This window comes from Pelodiscus sinensis, chromosome 21, assembly GCF_052426305.1.
Source record: "Pelodiscus sinensis isolate ZL-2025 chromosome 21, ASM5242630v1, whole genome shotgun sequence".
NCBI lineage: Eukaryota > Metazoa > Chordata > Testudines > Trionychidae > Pelodiscus > Pelodiscus sinensis.
In genome coordinates this window covers 28,119,831-28,127,854 of record NC_143072.1, presented here as the reverse complement: position 1 = coordinate 28,127,854, position 8,024 = coordinate 28,119,831, and the positions used below count along the sequence as shown (strand labels likewise).

General features: G+C 47.3%; 1 long non-coding RNA gene across 1 annotated transcript; it reads left to right on the top strand.

Annotated features, from left to right (window-relative positions):
- Positions 1-4,506: 4,506 nt before the first annotated feature.
- Positions 4,507-7,820, top strand: LOC142819209 (uncharacterized). Its single transcript, XR_012897014.2, has 3 exons — positions 4,507-4,651; positions 5,590-5,664; positions 7,090-7,820. It is a non-coding gene; the product is annotated as an uncharacterized LOC142819209 (long non-coding RNA).
- Positions 7,821-8,024: the final 204 nt, after the last annotated feature.

The window sequence follows — 8,024 nt, the reverse complement described above, 5'->3', positions numbered from 1 at the left end:
AATGCCTAGTGAAAATAAAGAAGCTGCGACAGTCGTACCAAAAGACAAAGGAGGCAAACAGATGGACTGGAGCATTGCTGCAAACATGCTGCTTCTACAATCAACTGCATGTTATCCTGGGGGCAACCTGACCAGCTTCCCTAGCGGTGGAGCTTCGTTTTTTCTAACACGTTAGGTTTTATGCTCTAACGTATCTCTAGGTCCATGGATTCCTCCCAAGATCCTCAAGCAGCCTTGGGCAGGAGTGTGGAGGACAGGGTGGTGGTGGAGGAGGAGGAGAATGGTCAGCAGGCAAGCAGGGCAACCAAGATCACTAAGAACTGTCTATAGCCTTTGAGACAGACCCGCTCCCCCCGCCCAGGACATCTGACAGTTGGACACTGATCCTGTGGGAAGGGAAAATTGCACTCCTCTGGCAAACGGAGTGCTGAGCAGACAGACACCACATGAGCCTGTGCCCTGCTCTGTCTCCATGTTTGGACCCCTAATCCCTCTCGCCCACAGACTCATGCCCCAGCTTCCCTTACCATGCTTGCTACTGAACTAAGTCCAGCTGCTCTCCTAAGAATTCTGAGGTGCATCTGCAGCAAAGTGGTTATCTACAGGCATAACTGTATCCTTGTACAGGACACGTCCCTTTCGTCTTTAGACAGAACTTTGTTTTAATCCGAACCGATTAGGTTTTGTACTCTACAGCGTATCTCCTGCAAAAGCTGCCTTTCACTTGGTTACAGTGGGAACAGCAGTCAGCCTGCTGTGCACTCCCCTGGCCCTGCCCGTGTTCACCTGCCACTAATCCGCAGGCAAAAATGGACGAGGAAAGATGTTCAGGGAGCAAATGCAACCTGCCAACTAGGACAGGGAGTGCATAAGCGAGTGAAGAAATCCGCTGTTGGAGATGTGTGCGGAGCGTGATGAAAGGAGAGCATGCAGGGAATGGGAAGTGAGGCACCAGGACAGAGTGTTGTCAGCCATGGTGGATGTGATGGACTGCATGGCAGTTTTTCAGAATGCCTACCTGAACAGGCCCCCCTCCAGTCCTTGCGAACCAATGTTCCTTCCTCCCCAAGTTCCATAGCCTTCTCTTCCAGGGACCCTAGAACATGGGGAGAGAGGGATTCAAGGGCAGCCTCACACTTAACCTCCAGGGATGCAAAAAGCTGCCCTTCTCATAATTGTGATCACACAAACACACACGCACCAAAGTTGCTGCCCTGAACTCCTTTGCAGTCCCTGTTGTGTTCCCTAAATACCAATGTATGAGTTCTGAACAACAGTCTCTTTATTGCTTGTGCTGAAGGTGGGGACTTCCAGGCAAGCACACTGAATACAGGGGTACCTTGCTGAGAGCACAAGCATGACTCTCAAAACTGGCCATTTATAAAACTGTCTTTCAAAGCCTCTCTGATTTGCACGACCTTTCACAGTGCTTTCTTTATTGCCTGATGTCTGGCTGCTCAAAATCCCTGGCTCAGGGCTGTGTCTCGGCATTCCACCCAGACGGACACATTTCCCCCCTTATTCTCACAAATATTATGGAGCACACAGCAGGCTGCCACCACAATGGGAATGTTACATTTACTGAGATCTAACATAGTGGGTAGGCTGGATTGCCAAGGATCGCTGTTGGCATTTCAGTGTCTCCTATTGTAATTTTCTGGTCTGGGGAAAAAAAGTTGCAGTATACAGCTTGCTGAAGAGGCAGAAGTTCCTAAAGATGTGCACATCATGCACATTTCCTGAGCATCCCACGCTGATGTCAGTGAAATGGCCCTTGTGATCCACCAGCACAACCACTGAGAAGTCCCCCTTGTGGTTTATATACTCCTTTTGAAGGAGTGCCAGGATAGGGATGTGTGTTCCGTCTATCTCCCTGTGATGGGGTGTGCATACCCCGCATTGTAGCAGGTGGGATTAAGACCATATGGACAGAGGAAGTCCCTCCCCTTCACCAGACTGGGCATGCTCCAAATGCTGGGACAGTATAAAAGACAGCAGAGCCGCTCAGTCTGGGCTGGCCAGCAAAGGAGAAGGATCTCCAGCTGGCGCTCCGGAATTGCAGCAGCCAGTAACTCAGACAGTAAGAATCAGAGCCCCAGGAGATGGATGTGACATAACCCCCGCAAAGTCCCAGGGAGAAGCTGCTGCTGGGGAACTGGAAGACCCAGCTGTTATGTGGGACATCGATCCAGCAGAAGCGGAAGGAAGTAACCCAGGGAGAGTTCAGGAGTGGCCTCTCTCATCCAGGTATCCTCAGTGTGTTTTGGCTGGATTCCCTACCAAGGGAGTGGCAGACTGTTCTGCAGCTCACAGGGCTCTGAGTTGGGACCCGGTGGAGCAGAGAGGGCCCAGGTCCCCCTACCAGGGTGCTAGCCCCAACCCTTCTGGCTCTGACCCTTAGGCCACACTGCCTTAAACTGAGGGCTGTGTACTGACTCTGACTAGTAGGCCACACTGCCCTGAGGCAAGGGCTGTCTAGAGACTCCAGCTGGTGGGGAATACTGCCCTGCGTTAGGAGACGCTTACAGTGGCTATTAAGTGACTTTCGGTCAGTGGCCGATACTGCTCTGTGCATGGGGCTGCTTATGGCCTTTGGGTCACCCTGAGACAAGGGAGGATTAGGGGACTCTAGAGACAGCCAGCTACCTGGTGGTCAAGCAGGCAGCATCCCACTGCAGAATAGGCTCCCATCTGTGACGGGAAGTGCATACACTGCCACATTCCCCAACACAGCTAGGGAACCCCAGTGTTGCCAAGCCCTCCATTGTATCCTCCACACTTCCCAGCGTCGCTACCCTCTGTAGCAGAAGAGTTCTGATTGCTTTGGCTACTTGGATCTCAGCAGTCCACACTGTAGATTTCCTCACTCTGGATTGATTCCCAGCTGATCGGGACTGTCGGGCATTGCAAGCTTCCACAGGGCAATTGCCACTCACTTCTACTCTGTCAGAGTGAGTCTCATTCAGGCATTCTTGCACTTCAGGGCAGGGAAAAGCAATTGGCAAACTTCCATGAAAGTGGCCTTATGCAGGTGAAAGTTTTGCATCTGTTGCTGATTGTCCCATAACTGCATAACAGTGCAGTCCTACCAATCTGTGCTTGACCGATGGCACCAGAGCCAGCGTTCCACTGTGTCCAGAGGATCAAATGTCAGCAGCATCTGCAATTTGCTCAACTCAAGTGCTTCACAGAAGAGTATGTCCAGGGCCTCCTGAGAGTCTTCCTCATTCCAGCAGACTCTGGATACGCTTTGGACGTACTGCAGAACTAGGTGTACCAAGGTGAACATCATCCTCATAATGCTTTGATGCACAATAGGATCCATGCTGGCTTCCACACTCATGCTGCTATGGCATCTGTGCAGATAACCAGCAAGGGAGAAAAGGGCTTGAAAAGGCTGTTTGCCAGTGGTCTGAAGCGAGGTGGGTGGAGGAAGCGAATGTATTATGGGCCGCTGATGACATGTACCCAGAACCAACCCCTGAACAGTTTTGGTCTCAGAGTGCACTGAATGCAATGGGGTGGCAAGAATTGTGTGATAGCTACCCACAGTGCATTGCTCTCAAAGTGGACAGTAGCCACCCTTCTGAGGATGTGCAAATTAGAACTATGTTAATTTCTTGTGCATAGTGGAGACATGGACCTTCAATTTTACAAAATCAAGTGCGAAACATCAACCTTAATAAATTCAGTCTTACCTCTCAGTATAGACATGGCCTAAGGGAGTTGCTTGTATGACTTCTTGCTAGCGAGTGTAGTAAGCAGAAGGGCTCTTACTGAGTGGTTTGGTGCCTTATAGTGAAGAACCCAGTGTCTTGGATTGTAAGTAGCCCGTCTCTAAGCATTTTGCCCTGATTTGACCCTCTGAGTGGTGCCCCAGAAGGCTCCTATATTACACGAACCCAAACATAGGAATGCAGTCAGGGATTGCAGTGTTCCTTAGCTCACACAGCCTCCTTGTGTACAAACTTGCCAATTTCCTTTGAATAATACCACTGCTAACCATGTCTAGCTCTGACAGCTCTTTCATCAATAGCTCTCAAAGCACTTGACAAAGGAGATCACCATTGTACTGCACAGAGGGGCATAACCCGCCCAAGATCCCCCAGCAGATCAGTGGCAAAGCTGAGAACAGAAGCTCAGGTTGAGCTCTTGAGCCCCAGCAATGCTCTAGCCACTAGACCATTCATCCCCTGGATAACTAAGTAGCTTTACCTTTGTATTTGCAGTATTCTAGTATTTCCTATAAGTCTGAGGACGTATAAAGGAATACTGTTGGTAGAAGTAACCTTATCTATGGCATTCTTTGCCAACACTACAATTTTTAACCTAGTTTATAGTGAATTAGAGGCTCAACACATTTTTCCCCATACACAACATGAGTGATATTTAGCTAACTATGCAGCTAACAGGATTTCTCACTTGCCAGAGACTTTTAGGCTGACACATGATTTTGTACATAGCTCAGCACAGTTTTTATTTGTGGTGTTGTTTTTTCAGGATAGCTTGAGACCCAAACCATTCCTGAGGAAGGCTAGTCCACCTCCTTTCCTCTCTGAGTAAGAAGGATCTTTCAGAGTGCACTGCTCCATGTCCTGGTGTATGCATATCCGCTTGGCGCTGTGCCTCCTGAGGATGAACTGGTGGTGTGGTAAGCATGGATACACAAACATCATTAGCCCATGGTTGTGTTGTGGGGGAAGCTGTTGAGTGAACACAGCTCAGATATGGTTCTTGAAACATGAACATATCAGGAGCTGATTGCAAAATCCCAGTTGTACTTGTGTTGTCAACAGGTAAAACTGCCAAATTTTTAAAGTGATCATGAGGAACTAGCCAGCTAGTGCACGGCCTTTGGAATAGGAAAGAGATGCTGAAATAGATTACCTGGGTTATTCCTAAGGAATGCTCTGCTTGGATTTACTTAGTCATGTGTATGACCTTTCAATAGCAAACAGGATCTGGGATGGATTATTATAGGGAACACCAACCACATAATTTTTGCAGCTGGCTTGGATTTGAGGAAGTCAGTGGCTATTTGACTCGGCAGGGAGATTGTGGAGTGTAATTGGCTATCAATCAGTTGCTTGAGCTGATCCATTTAAGACCACATGCATGAGATTTTGGAGACATCTGGCCATATTTTGCCCTCAGATTTGTGTGCAGAGGCTCATGCTGAAGTATGAGTAATTGCATTTGCATTTTGATATAGGCAGAAGTCTGAAATCTGTCAAGGTGTCTCCATCATCTTGTCTCTTTCACCTCTTGCTTGAAATCTCATCTTTTGTCTTCCCTTACTGGAGTGCAGAACATAATGCCTTAAACTTGGGTAGAGAGTAGTTGGAAAAGTCCCAGCAGGTGTTATTTTAGAAACTAGAAAATGGTTCCGTGAAACTAGGAGTGACTCATGCACATTGTGGAGAGTTGAACCACAGCAGTATCACTCCCTTGCCAATACAAAGCAAAGAACAAACACATGGGCCCCTCCCAGATGACTTATCGGGACTGTGAGCTCACCAGTGGCCTCAGGAAGAACTGCTTATGTAGCATTTCTGACTTGATTTTCTCTCTTCTGCTGCCTGGGAACAGAGAACCAGCTCAGGATTCAGCAGCAGACATCTTCCTGTGCCCATAGTCTGAGTTCTGAGGAGGAAAGGAAAGGAGGTGGGTATTTTGCACTCAAATTCCTGGATTTTCTTTTAAATTTCAGACACCGAAAATGAAGTGTTAGGGATGCAGTGATAGGGCTAAGTGCCTGCTGGGCCATGAAAGGACGAGGCCATATTTTCAGTATTGACGTTTGTGTACAGTCAGAGGCCTTTCCGAGGGGCATGTTTAAAACAGTATGACACTGTGGGTATGTCTACACTTCAGCATTTTTCCAGAAAAACGGCCGTTCTTCCAGAAAAACTACACTTATATCCACACTGCTATTGCATTCTTTTGACAGAAAGTTGAAAGAATGGAGGGGTTTTTCAACACTGGTAAGCCTCTTTCTGCAAGGAAGAAGCCTTTTTCCAAAAAAGCTTCTTTGGAAAAAGGTGTGTGTGGATGCAGAAGAGGGAGTTCTTTCGAAAGGGGCCTCCAGGAAATAACACAGGTGCCCTGGTGGACACGCCGTCCATCCTAATCACAACTTAAATGCAAGACAGCGTCCAATAAATGTAGATGCTATCTTTCAAAAAAGCACATCGCTTTTCTGTTGCGCTTTTGCTGTGTTGACGCTCTGTTTCTAAATAAGCTTTTCCAGGTCTCTTCCGGAAAAGCTTCTTCCGAAAGAAGCCTGCAGTCTAGATGTAGCCTCTGTGTTTTGTTCTGAGTGACAATGTATAGTAAAGTTCCAGGCTGGGCACTTGGGGTGAGCTGCTCATTGTAGCTCTACTAGTGGATTAGCGGCATGCCTCTAGAAGTAGGAGAAACGTAAGGGCCAGAAGAGCTGACTTGGGGACTAAAAGCGAGTGAGTGAAATGTAGGGTGGCCAAAGAAGCCAATCCACAAAAGAGGAGGATCAGTGAAGATCAAGGGTGGGGAGAGTATTGTGGAAGGAAGTCGAGGGAAGTTAAGAAGGCACCAGAAGAAGTTACTGCAAGTAAACGTTTCACTTTTATTCCAATAAAATTTATTATAAGAACGTAAGAATGGCCATAGTAGGTCAGAGCAGAGGTCCATCTAGTTCATCCAGCCCAGTGTCCTGTCTGCCAACAGTGGCCAATGCCAGATGCCCCAGAAGGAGTGAGCAGAACAGGGAATCATCTAGTGATCACTCCCCGTCACCCATTCCCAGCTTCTGACAAACAGGCAAGGGACATCATCCCTCCCTATCCTGGCTAATAGCCATTGATGGACCTGTCCTTCATGAGTTTATCTAGCTCTCTTTTGAACCCTGTTAAAGTCCTGGTCTTCACAACAGCCTCGGGCATTCAGGTTCTCAAGTGGGTGTTTCTCTGCTTACATCTTCCTCCAACCCCTCCTGCTAGGGTTTCCATGGAGTAAGGCTGATTCTCCCTTTCTGCCAACTTTGGTGTGAAGCATGCATGTGACATCCACATAAGCAGCTCTACACATTGAAACTTTTGCCTCAATCCACAGGCTCTCCCTTCTCCCCCACGAGATGGTCTCAGAGTTCTCTGCATCCAACTCCAACTGTCTAACTGCCAATCATGTGTCAAAGGGTCTGCAGTTTATAACGTGCTACAAACCTGAAGAATTAGGCTTCATCAGATGAGAGATTCGCTCTCAAGCTGGCTTCTCTCCAGATCAGTGTGCAGGTGGGGTCTCCTCACATGGAATGGCCTCCTTTTTAATGTGTTCTGAGCAGTCATGGAAGTGCCAGGCCATGAAACCTGCTCTTGTCCTGCCGTGGCCCATCATTTTTTCATCCTTGGTGAATGTGTCTGTGGTGAACCGCCTTGGGCGAATGGGACTTTCAAAGGCTCTGACAATTTGTTACCTTCCCAGTGAACAGTTTATTACATTTGTAATTATTGTTATTAGCCTGGCAGGTGGTGCCAGAGTTAGGTCTTTTATAACTGCTGTACATGCAAATATTTCTTACACGACAAATTAAAATCTAAATAGAATCCGAGACTTTTCTAGGGTTTGTGTGCAATCCGCTCACTCTCATGCCGTCATCTACCAACAAAGATGTAAACGTCAGAAAGCAGAAACTTTGTTTTCCTCTATATCTTGTACAGGGCCGAGCACAATGACGTGTTTCACCAAACATGATAACATAGTTACATCCATTTGAGGTAGTCTGAAGCAATCCCGTTCCATCCATTAACCCATCACTACAATCTGTCATCTTGTTTTATTCTTCGAGTGCTTTTCCTCTAACCTGTCACAAACGATTAAAATAAAATGTATCACAAGACTTTAACTTGCACTGATGCACAATGAAGACACAACTATATTTCTTTGTATATTCTAGTCTTGACCTTTAGTAAAACTATTTTTAAAAGCCTGTCTCAGGATAGCTGAGGAGGTGGGCTGTGCCCTTGCATCATAACTTATGTGGTAAAACT